Source organism: Chelmon rostratus, chromosome 4, assembly GCF_017976325.1.
Source record: "Chelmon rostratus isolate fCheRos1 chromosome 4, fCheRos1.pri, whole genome shotgun sequence".
NCBI lineage: Eukaryota > Metazoa > Chordata > Actinopteri > Chaetodontiformes > Chaetodontidae > Chelmon > Chelmon rostratus.
The window spans coordinates 13717894-13731043 of record NC_055661.1 but is presented as its reverse complement, the minus strand read 5'-3'; the positions used below and the strand labels follow the sequence as shown (position 1 = coordinate 13731043).

General features: G+C 42.8%; 1 protein-coding gene across 2 annotated transcripts in view; it reads right to left on the bottom strand.

Moving 5' to 3' along the window:
• The window catches only part of ptprsa (protein tyrosine phosphatase receptor type Sa), a 226312-nt gene extending 224128 nt beyond the window's left edge, over positions 1 to 2184 (bottom strand). For both annotated transcript variants that reach the window (XM_041935428.1, XM_041935430.1), the window contains exon 1: positions 2073 to 2184. The gene's annotated coding sequence lies outside the window, so the exon portion shown is untranslated. The remainder of the gene's footprint in view (positions 1 to 2072) is intronic.
• Positions 2185 to 13150: the final 10966 nt, after the last annotated feature.

Genomic DNA, 13150 nt, shown 5'->3' with positions numbered 1-13150 from the left:
TGGTTGCCAGAATAAATCTGTGGTAGCATAAGTCTGCATATAATTTAGAAAGGACTATTTCCAGAGAGGTTGGGTGCGAGTGCAAGAGAGGGGTGTGCGCTCCCTCTCATGCAAATCCACCGGTGGATGTTATGTGCCGTGCCCCCATGCTCCTGGGCATTCTCCTGTGTTGAGAAGTGAGGGGGGGGTCAATCCAAATTTCTCATGTGACGGAGCATAACAGGGAATTGTAATACACAGCAACATCATAAATTTGATTACATTACATTGCACTGCAAGCCTGTAAGCCATTTCTAGGCGCCATAAAAAAAAAGCTATAACTAAGTTACCACGGGTACAAAGAAAAATGAATAAAGCCATTTTCTTTTAACAGCCCGGGCGCTGGCGAGATATTGTTCTCTCCTCTGGCTTTTATGAGCTTTGCAGACGGGCGATGCGCTCGTTGCGATCGAAACTGGAGACGATGGAAAATGCACAACTTCGGCAAAGAATAACAATAGATTATTTTTTTCTGTGTCAAAATGCTTCAACACAAGGTTGCAGATGAAAAATATGATATTACACCTTCATCTGACACCATAAATCTCCTCTGATGCTTTAAGATAATTAATCTGAGTGATGCAGAATATATTTATAAAAAAGGTGTTTGCACTGGTTATACAGGGATGATGAATACACACAGGGCTCCTCCACATCTTTTACAACTTTAGCATTATGGTATGTCACGTTTGGTCTGATGGAGCTTTATATGTGGCTGCATATCTGCGCGTAATTTCTAAGAAGCATCAGAAAACGGGCAAAACGGAAACTAAAGACAGCGAGAGCAATCTGAAAGTTTGCAGTTGAGATATTCTTCAGATCGCTTTTAGATTTCTCCCTGAATAAAACAACAGCAAAGGTGCCACAAATATCCACGGAGACACGGGAGCGATTTTTTTTTTTATCGGAGCCGGAGTTTCCAGCATTCAACAAGGGCATCACCGGCACTTAGAAAAAGTCAGTGTCATTGCCGCGCTGACTCCACCTCTTCGGGGCTGTGGAAAGCTCGAGTGGCGCACCTCGAAATAAACCCAACTCCTTTCCACGCGCCATTGACAGCGTGATGCGCAAATCCGGTCCAGAGGTGTAGACACAGCACTCTGGAAAGTCCAACATGTATACCTCAGGCTTTAACATCACAGCAAACAGGCGGTCCGCACACACATCAGCGGAGGGAGAGAGAGAGAGAGAGGGAGGGAGAGAGAGAGAGAGAGAGAGAGAGAGAGAGAGGTGGGGGGGGCAACATCGAAAATGGCATTTCCGATTCATGTCTGCAAGATTATCTGAGCGTCTCATGATCTACGGGCATGTTCATATCTGTGGATTCTAATGCACCGTTGACTTGGCTAATGAAGCCCCCCCTCCCCATGGAGACGCACTTCTTAGATGGAGCCCTCTCCTCACACACACACGCACACACACACACACACACACACACACACACACACACACACACCTCCGCCCAAAAAAAAAAAAAGGATTGAGAAATATGCGTTATTCTCCATTCAGCTCCTACAAGTGTAAGGGAAAATTCTTGGGAATCTTCCCCTCCTCTCTCTGCTCCGGAACCAGCCCGCTTTCTCTTTGATTTGGCAGATTAAAATTGTAATTAACTCTCAGTGGAGGAATGAAAGGGAAGCCGTGCCTGTTACGGCCGTCGTTCAGAATGATGGATATCCGTCGTGCTTGAGCAGCAGATATGCTCCGCTCACCAGCAGCGGCACCAGCAGCAGCTTTGCGGTGGCAGAGTCGGGTCTCCCGCTGAGTCCGGGACTATCGAGCATCTCTCTCCATCGCAAAGCTCAGTGGCAGCTCGAAAAAAGCCTCTTTGCGGTATTCTGAAATCATGCTCATCTTTGGGCACGCCGGAATAACGCACGACTGGTGCGCTCCGACGCCAAATGCCCACATGCCTCATTTTTGCTCAAGCGTTTGGACAATTGCAGTTCCCTGCTCTTCTTAGAAAAAAAAAATACCTGGCAGACAAAAGTAGCGGGACAGAGAGGAAAAAAGAGAGAGGGAAGTGCGCCTACCTTTTTTGTCAGCCTCGGAGTTCCTCTTTCTTTCTTCTCAGCTTGTAAACCCTCACATCTTCATGATTAAAACAAGCAATAATCCCCGGGTTTGTGTGAAACGTGTGCGTCCCTGCGGCAGGTCCAGTGAGGAGCGGTTCAGGGGTTCCTCTGCCGGGTTAAATAATGTTTTCTTTCTTTTTCTTTAAATCCACCCCAAGAGCGCAGGTTGCTCAGGACGCGTCTGGGTACGGCAGGAGGAGTCGCTCCCTCAGCAGCAGCCGCCGTGCGCACTTGGAGAAACCAGAGCTGTGTCCGCGCAGGGAAGCTGAGGGAATGATGTCATGCGTCCGGCCCTCCCTCTCCAGCCACCCCTCAACTCACGGCTCTCTCCATCATCCCCTCCACCCTCATCGCCCCCCTCTTTCTTTATGGCACGTTGGTTTAAAGCACTGAAAAAAGACAAAAACATACATTTAACTTAATAGTAAATAATTAAATCTAGATTCGGGGATATATTACTTTAAACCAATGCAACGCAATAATATCATTGAATGTTTCCAGAATTTGAATGAACCATATAGCCTAATCTGTCATCACAGCAATCTGCTATGTGTTTGTTGAGCAGTGCAGACATTATTTCCCATATGTTTAAATCAGAGTTTGAGCTGGGACGCAAAGCTGTGTGACTTGCTTTGGATCACATGTTTTTGCAGTGCTCCACTTGACGTGATGAAGTCATGGCGTTCCCCCACGCCTCACTGAAGGTATCGTCCAGTGGCATCGCCAGGCTGCCTTTACCCGGGATAAGAAGGGAGGCAAGGCAGCATGAAACAGACCAATGCACGCCGCGCACTGAGTCAGAGCAGCCCCCTCCTCCCCTGCAGCCGGCGCATCTTAAAGATAAAGCCACATATCTTCTCATCAGCGTTACAGACGAGGTTCATTGTGCGTATCATCCACTGCACTGCAAATAAAAGCGTTTTCAACAGCTCATTTGGTCTTGTTTTGAGTCGCAGTGATTTAGGGAAAGCAATTGTTGTCAGTGGCACTGTGGCTGAATTTAATTAGATTCAGCGCACAGGATGTCTAAAGTTTTGTCATTGTTTGTTTCACTGCTTTAAGAAAATACTGGTAAAACTGGCAGAACAATCTCCTTGCTGTGATACTTAGTCTTTCCAGAGGAATATGAGTCAGCATTATCAAAATCTTCTAATATCGATGAAGATGTGCATTTTAATGGAGCAGGTCAGTGAACAGTGACAGCCTTTAACTGGAATATTCAAAGGCTTTTTGAATTCATTTAAATTCCTCACAATGGGCAAGTAAGCCATAAGCTTTTTTCTGCATCCTGACTTTGCTGCTGGCTGCTTGCTGGGGAAAAAAAAAAAAAAAAAAACCCTGCCAGGGCGTTTAATCAATCAACTTCAGCTGCAGGTTTTACTTAATCAAATCTTTAAAGTAGCAACGCTGCTTTCCTCTGTATTGGTGCACAGATGCTCTCACAGGGACAAGCTGAAATGAAGCCCATTGCTGGAGCTTGGCCATTCATGCTTCCCCTTAATGCATGGGCTTGTTCCTTAAGGGGGGCACTTAGCTTCGAGTGGCACAGAATTGCCTGTTGCTGGGCACTGGAAAACACGGTTTCTTGTTCACTACATTACTGTCATCTGCCAGGTCATGCCTCTATCCGTGTAGTTCACTGTTTATTTTAAAATCCTGCTTATCTGTATTTATGTTATGGGGTGGGGGGATATGGACGGAGGAGAGATAAAGTGGATGGGTCACTGACTTGCCAATGCATCACAGAGCTCACAAACACATGCACAGACACATTCGCATCTGTAGACGCCGTCAGTGGTTCTGTATGTCATTCAAGGGCAGCACCCAGACGACCTTGAGGTTCACCGTGTGAACCTTGAGGGACCTTTTTCTTTAGAGGCAACTTGCTGATGATCAAGTGTGCATACCCAAAATCAAATTTTTCTGAACTTTTATATTAACTGCTGAACATAACAAGACATGAGGCATATGTTGTTCTTCACAATCAAGCTGTCTGATGTTTAGTTTTTGTACACAGACACGGTAAGCTAATTTCAAAAACTGTATTTAGTAATTAACTCTTAATTGGTAAATGGCTATAGGGCTCTTTTATCTAAAGCACTTTACAAGGTTTTTGCCAGTTGTTCACGGACAGAGTCACAAACCACGCAGGAGCAATTTGGGGTCTTGCAGGAGGGGATTGAACCACAAAACCTGTGATCAATGGATGACCCACTCTACCTCCTGAGCCACAGCAACTCTGTTTGTGTTACTAATTAAGACCAAACAGACCATAATTGAATTCCAAGGTGTATTTTTACTTTTATTTTTACATGCTCAGATGGTTAAGAAGTATTACACGACACGTATCTAATACACTCGCACTACAGTAATGTTAATGGATGGACTCTTCCTGTAGACACATTGGTTAAATAAACCCTGAGCACATTAAATATGTCACTGTTGACCTTAATGGCAATATGAGCATATTGCTTGTCGTGTCAGATGTGGAGTAGTGAAGGACAATATATATTTATATGCAGAAGTTGCATATCTTACGCATCTATGCAATCATGATGGAGGATAAAATAGATACATTTTCTTATTAATTCAATCATGCTCTTTAAATATTCTAGAAATAAATGCATACGATATACATAAATGCATATCTGTCACAAATTTTAAAATGCTTTCTGCTTGATTGCACTATACTTGCTTCTCTGCAGTTCTCTTCATGCATCTACTCTGATGTGGACACGAAACAACAAAGCATCACTTCAAAGATGGTCCAATTGAATGTTATGTTTCTCACTGTACACCAGGCTCTCAATGCACTGAATGCACTTGACCTTCCACAAACTTCCATTCTTTTCTATCCTTTCAAAACATTTAAAAACCGAAAGAAAAGCACAGAGATTTTCATTTTGAAGTGACGTGAGCAGAAATTTTGGCAATGATGAAAAGTCAGCCTGGTTTGTTGAGAATGTGGTTCTTAAAACGTGGGAGGCCTCGACTGAGCATCAGGAGAGACGAGGAAGCGTAAATTGTGGGTGGAGAGCTTGGGCCACCCCATGCAGAGGTCAGACCCCCATTCTCCCATTAAGCCATTGTCTACCCACTGAACTAGACATAACCACATGTGACCTTTAAGCCAAACTAAAGCATTTAAGTCCCTTGGACTGATAATTTGATTGCGCGTCTTTTCCTTGACTTCAGATAATTGGACATTCCTTTGATAATGTGGGTTCTTTTCAGTAAGGGAGCGCCAGGCATCGTGTGCCAGATGTCAACAAGGTAAGCAGTAAATGTAGGATATTATCAGTGAGCTTGTTGCCACAATTCTGCAGATTCTACAGTACGTATATGAATAATTATGACTGGACGACTTTTTTTTTTTTTACATGTTGTAAAAAAAATGTAGTCCATCCACATTCAGGTTATCTAAGTTGTTTTTTGAAAATATAATTTAAATATTATTTTTTCAGTCAAGGATTTTGTATGAGAAAGAAAGAAAGACAGAAAGTAAAGAAAGAAAATTGCACATTTTGCAAATGCAGACTTTGGGGATTGTTTCAATTTCCGTTCACTGGTGGCATTTAAAGACGTGACATTACGTGTAAATTGCAACATTTCCATGCGTTCAATTTACATCAGTGGGACCAATCAATAAATCAGTTAACGTACTATTCTTCGGGTGAAACGTCTGTTGCAACCTTGCAGTGTCCTCAAGGAGGATGAATCATGAAAGAATGAAAAAGGCGAGCTACTACAAAGCATTAGAGGAAGTCAGTGTGTCTCAGCTGCAGTAGCCTTTTTCAGGGTTACAGCATTAACAATGAAAAAGGCAATGGCTGAAATCCACTGGCTTCTAATAAATCTCTCTCAGTTAATCTCGGAGTGAGAGGAACAGAATAATTTCATTTGTATTGTGCCTTGAGTCAATTAACTTGTCAATCTCAAAAGCATAAAGGACTATCACACACTCTGCAGCCACATAACATGTCGCGAACCCCACTCTCCTGTGAATTTAATGTAATATATTTAGGCAGGAAAAATGTGAAGAGGAAAAAAAAAAAAAAAACAGCACGGCCAAAGGCTGGAAGGTTATTATTACCCCATCTAGTGCTACTGGCCGACCTCAACTGAAGGGAACGTAGGTGTAGTTAAACTCCAGCCATTTCTTCCGCCGAGTGAACTCACTGTTCCTCGTGCCTTCAAGGAGGGCTGATTGCTGTGTGTATTGTGGAGACGAGAGATAAGTATGAAATTAAAGGGGCTGATATGTCTCCCTGTCTCCTGATAAAATTACACCTGCTTGAACCTCATGTCCTGAACATTTCCTCCGGTGTTTGTTCGAGCCTGTATCCCTCTCAGCTGTCCTGTCTAAATAAAGATAAGGGAAGTGGTCCACCCTCTCTCCTTTAAGAACTAGACCCTGCGCCTCGCCTTTTGATTTTCTCACAGCAATTCTCAGCTCCTCCTATTTCATTTCTTCTTTTTCCCATCACTTACTTCCATTCCATCAATCACCCTTTTTCCCTCCTTCTCCAGCCGTCTCTTTAACTCCTTTCCCCACTCCTATGCTCACCTGTGTGTGGGAAACACACGCCAGTCAGAGTGGCCGGATGAGTGGTTTAATTAGAGGAGAAGCAGCGCTCCGTCACCTCGAGCGGAGCTCTGGCAATCGAGAGCCACTGGCTTGAGGAAAAGTCGGAAAAGGCCATTCATTGATTGGTGATTGTAGAAGTGTTACTTAGTCTACACGATACGCTAAAAGAGCTTTGGCTGAGATTAGTGCTAAAGATAATTTAGTGTACCAAAGGACAGCCAAGTTGCAATTCCAGTCCAATATTATATGCAGTGTATCTACAACACGAATGCCTCTCTACTGAATGGGTACTAAAAATGTACGCCTGCTTGACAGTGCAGGTTTTTCAGTATTTTCTTATGTTCTTTGTATGAATTTTCTGCAACAGAACATATGACTCATTGATGTACAATACGATATAAAGCATGGATAAACTTTTGAAAAATCTGTATATGCAATTTAAAGCCTTATAATAGGGACATTCACAGATTTAGAGCACATGAAAAGCAACATGTGACATATTGAAACATGCACATCCTGTAATATAATGAAGAATATCAAAAAAATACAGTGATGCGTCCTTTTTTAAAGATTTAGTTTGCGGGGAAAATGTGAACATGACGCAGATATTTACAGCACTGCACCAGACGTGCTTGGTTCCAGTTGTGAGTAAGCAGTCTTCTGTATAGCTAAGTGATAACAGCATGTTGTGTACAGTGTCAGAGTCAGTGGCCCACAGGCCACCACAGTAAAGTGTGTCCTCTTACTGTGCAGTATGTTGGACAACATGTCCCCCAAACGGCATCTGCACATCCTGGATTCTCCTTGATTAGACGCTCACATTAACTAAGGGTGAACTATCTCTATAATATATACAACACCTTTCACTACTTGTACATTAAAATGAATGAATGAGTCAAACTTCATTCAGCACATTTTCTGCAGATGAATGAGGCATTTTCTTACGGTTCCATGGAATGTGATGCATCTGGGATCAAAGATACAGTGTCCTATAGAAGTAAATTACCATGGCTTCTTTCTCCTGCATTAAGATTTAAACTGTGTCATGGTTTGCATCACTGTCACTATTCAAAACAAAGATAGTCTGATATAGAAACTGAAAGCTACATCGGCCTGCATCCGCTAAGAGCATTAGAACTTTGCAGAACTTTGCACCACGCTGTCAAAGATATGAATTACTTTATGTAAACTCGAGTATTATATAATAATAATGAGCCAATGAGTGACAGTTCATGTAATGAGACTGAGCATATTGTTTAAAGCATTTTCAAGAGAAATCCATCATTACTGTGGTCCTGCTACGAAACAGACGTTATGCTTTGATGCAAGCCAGACGACGTAAACAAGAGTGTTTTGCAGTGAGAAGAGATCGCAGCATCAAGAGTGAGCTGGAGTGCTGAACATATGATTGGACTGGATTAAAAACAGCATTTGAGTCGCAGCCATTCAATTTTCTGGGGCCATATTGGATTTCCATTCATATTGTTTTTACAGTCACCACTTAATTTACCTAAATGCAATGCTAGAAGAGCGCTGGGACATTAGGGCGCCTAGATCAGAAAGAGACCAGGGGTGCAAATAGACACGACATGGGCAGACACAAAGGTAAAGAGAACTTGTCTTTACTTACAGTTAAATTATGAAAAAAGATGTTTGTTAACATCCTCAGTAGCTCCTTACCGTTTTACTCTAAGCTTTGTTATCCAACAAAAAGAAACCAGCAGGCTAATTTAGCAATTGAAAAGGAATAGCAACAAGGATAATGTGGATTTCACAGCTTCATGCATTAGGGCATGGATTATTTTGAGAAGCACAAATTTCTCTTTGTATTACATTTGAAATTGTAACAATTCTTTCTTCAGTACCTTTAAAAGATATTGGAAACATTCACTGTCCATGCAGCAAGTGGGCAGGAAAAATGGGACTGAATAGGAAAACTTTTGGAGTGACAGTGACACAAGATTTCACGTTTTTTTAAATAAAACATTTGCAAGAAAAGAACAGAGAGAGCACAGCTATATGTGTGTTTGTGTGTGTGTGTGTGCTTGTGTGTTTGGGGTTGGCTGTACATTGGGGTAATTGCGATGATGTCCATGTTGGAGAGATAAAAACAGTAATGCAGATATGGCTTTTGAGGAGAGATTCTTTGTTACCATGGTAATAAAAGTAAGCCCTATCCACACAGCAACAACAGTCTCAACAGTAAAAAGATCTCAGGCCGGCGTCGTTCAACGAGTGGAACATGGCATGCATGCGCTACCAGGGTTAGAGGGACTTGATTTGCTGTGACATTTAGCAGGAAGAGAGTGGCTGTAGCTCCGACTTCACACCAGAAGCAACACTTCAGCAACATGTCGGCGCCAGGCAAGCAACCGTTCCCTCAAACCCACACAGACTCTGGCTTTCCTTTTACAATTCAAACTCCAGCTCGGTGTTAACCACCATTATTTAGATTCTAAATACTATAGAAATCTAAATATCTTACCTTTAAATTTTAAATGTGAGCTCCTGAATGGGTGAGTGAAATTTGCTATGCTCAGTCCCTCCTGGGCGGCTGAGATCCAAACAATTCCTGCCATATTTGCAACGTCTTGGGAAAGTTTGAAATTCTCACATCTTGAAGTTATTCCATATAAACACAACGGAGTTCCTGACCACTTTTGTGACAGTTAAATAAAAAGTCAAGTCTCATTTCCACAAACCAACTGGTAACTGCAATGAGGAGGCCTTTCTTACAATGCAAAAAAAGACCTAATCCATCTTTACTAATCTGGTTTCAAGGGAAGCACCACCACTTAAGGGAAAAAAAAGTTACAGTTGCACTCTTAACATCCTGCAGAGCTACCCAGTGTAAATGCATACAGAAGGCCTTGGGACTGGAATGCCATCAGATCATCCAGATCGCATTTGGAGGTGATTGGGCTCACATTGTGATCAGATCTCAGCTAGGCGTCAATGCAGTCCAATGCAGTGTGACCAATCAGAAAAGGTCTGAAAGGGCACCTACGTCACCCCATCTCTTCCTGCTAGCTTAAGCAAGGTTGGGAAAGCTACAACTACCGGCAGTAGCAAGTCTAGTGATTTAGAAACAAGTGTCGTCTGTTTGAGGCATCTCTGTCCTTGACCTGTGACGTGCCGTGTCTCTTCACAAGTCCGCCTTGTCCACATAACCAATTTGCGATCCCATCTCAACGCAGGCACAATGGAGATAATGAGAACAGATTTAATACCAGGTGTAAATGCAAATACCCGTGGATACGGATAGAGATCACATATTAATACCAGCTGCAAATTGGTATTGGTAAGTGATGACAGACTATAACATTTACTCCACAAGGTGCAGAACAGAAAAAAAAAAAAGGTGGTTGTATTACGATGCACGCCTCACACATGTTGCGTAGAGCCGGTGTGGAGTGACACGTCTGCACAAACACAAGTGTATCTGCTCAGTGAGATGGAAGACTAAAGGGGCCTTTGAGAATTGGTCCTAACAAGGCTAGGGTATCAGCTCCCATTAAAACTGCCCATCCAACCAAGTGCATTCACTCGTGCAACTGTAAGGTGCAATGTATAGAAACCACCAACCAAATGGCGCATGCTGTTGCTCTGTAGAGCTCGCCGCTGCCTATGGAGAAAGTCAGTGAGTAGGGAACATGACAGTATGAAGGGTGCAGGTTGTGCCAACAGGGAATGGAAATAGAAGCAGTGCTGTGCAGGGCGATAAATTGTCTATAACACAGACTTATAATGGCTGTGTGATAGTGTTGGTGTGTACTGGAGCCATTGAGAGACACTTGGCTCATTAGGTTGAGGCATTGAGGGGATGAGTGGGTGTGTGAGCCGGTGAGTATATGGCACGACAGGGCTTTGATGCGCTGACAGGTAGGGAGCTCATTCCGTGTCATCATTCCCTCTTTTCACTTCTCAAACACTCGCTCACTTGTGATAAACTCAGTACCACCCGGATTATTGTTCCCCACTTGGCGTCTCCGCTGCTGCAGCCTCCCTGAGATCGCCCCGCTTCCTGACTGTCCCTCTCCTGCTGCATCTCCTCCTCATTTGCTTCGTCTTCTCACTTTTCCTCAGCTGTTGCCTTCTCCCCCTCACTGTGCTCTGCATGGATATCTATAGCAACAGCCTGACAGGACATTCAGGTGGGCGAAGGTGTGAACATCCCTTTAGAAAAAAAGAAGAGATGATGCCTGCAGAAATACAGGATCCACACAAGATGGGCGTGCCATCGTGGCAATTTAGAGGATATTCAGAGTATAGCTTGGTTAAAATAGTTCTGGGTGGGCTCGTGTGGATGCATAATGTACTAGCAAGCAGAAAATAGTGTGAATGAGCAATCTGCACCCACAGCGGCTGCTTGCCGTATTTGGTCCTGTCTATCAGTTAGGCGTGATTTTCAAATGCTGTTATAATCTTCTGGTTATTTTTTTTATCTTCCTGCTCGTAAAGTTATCTCCTTCACAGTCACGCGTGGACAAAGAAACAAATAGACAGAGTGCACACATATACGACTGTGTGTATGTGTTCTCCTGGGCAGAGGGAACCCTCCTCTGTTGCTACATACATATCTGCACCTACAATAGCGGGTGGGGTTGTGTTTTTGTAGCATTGAGAAACAAACCGTCACATAGACGAAGAAGTTTGTCGAACTAGGGTTTGTATTTGCATAAATGATGCGATATAAGCATGCCCCTGCTTTTATTCTGCATTTTTGTCATCCTACAACAAAGAAAATCAAGTGTAACAGATATAAGCCGTACCTTTCAATGCACTCAACATGCCTGTATTAAGTCATTCACTTAATGGGACAACACAAAATGCAACCTGTGTGCCGTGTTGTATAGATTATCCAACATAATTTAATTTGCAGCATCTGGTTGTAATCGAAATCAGGGTAAAGCAGCTCAACAGATAAATGGATAAAACAGGAGTATTTAGACTCACTTACACAGCGCTCACCTATTAAAGTTGTATTTCACATGCTCACACAGCTACACTGTGATGTTTTGCAGCAGGTATAAAGCACTCATCAATTAACTTGTCCGACAGGCTCCTTTTATTGAAGATTGAGCCCATTGAAAATGTCAGGGGCTCTTTTTGAGGAGCTTGTACCAGCATTTAATGATAATGTCACAAATACAAAAGATATTTAAAAAAAATGAATGTTTTTTTTTTTTTCCAAAATTCCTGCAAACACAGAAAATGAAAGCTTTCACATTGGGAGGTACAGTGCCATGCTCCACTGAACAGCAAACAGCAGCCATCCTGGACATCCTGGTTGAATATTATGCACAGAAGCTTTATGTATTTATACCAGAGCAGGACAAGAAAAACTAGAAAAAACAAAACAAACGGGCAGTGAGTCAGCGAGTCGGACTGCAGCTCATCAGCACATTATCACCCAACCTTCGCCTACCCTCTTCGCTCCACTACAACTGGCTGCAAAACACCCCTCTCGCACCAGCACTGTGATAAGATCTGACTTAACCTTGGTGAGGTGCATCACCTCCAACAATAACACTACCTTGTCACAACTACGGACCATCACCTTCAGGGGGTGGGGGTACCATGAAGAGAGGAAATAAGCTGAACAGATGAGGGCAGATTTCAGTTTCGGCTTGCATGTAGCATGCAGTGTTTCGTTTTTCAGTCAGTCAAACACAGCTGGGACACAACAAACTGTGCTCACTGACAGCGGTTTCACAAACTGTTCCTGAGCCCATGTAGTAACATCCTTCATACAATAGTGTGTTCACAAAGTGGTGAACCTCGCTTCATCCTCGCTTGTGAACGACTGAGGATGCTCTTTTCATTATCATGATACTATCACATGTTACCAATCAACCTGTTCACCTGTGAAGGTGTTTTTTGGAGCATTCCACAACTTTCCCAGTCTTTTGTTGTTCCTGTCCCAAATATATTGTCTTTGTACTGTTTTAAATTGGAAATATGTCATGAAAGAGTCAAATTCTGTTTTATTTATGTTTAACACAGCATCTCTTTTTTTGGAATATGAACTAAATTTCAAGGTGTTGAATATATTCTTCATTTTTCTCCATTCTTTACCACGGATGTGGACTATTATTCTTTGAAGCAAGAACTCCCACCTCTTCAGCTTTCACGAACAATTCCTCAGTACAGGCTGTATTCCCGGGTCTGACAAGTAATGATGAAGGGGGATGGACTATTATTCAAGGCTTTAATAACAGATGAAATCCTGAGAAATTGAAAATTAAATGGATCCCCTTTAGCAGGTATGGTAATTAAAAGTTAATGGAAAAAATTGCGAGAGTACAGATACAGCAGCAGTTGTTGGATGGAATACATTACAACACATAATAATTCACTCTGGGACGCCAGAGGTCACAGTGCAGCCTTCTGGAGGTGTTCGGGGTCTGAATAAGTGAAACATCTGCGATGGGAGGTGCCCACTTGA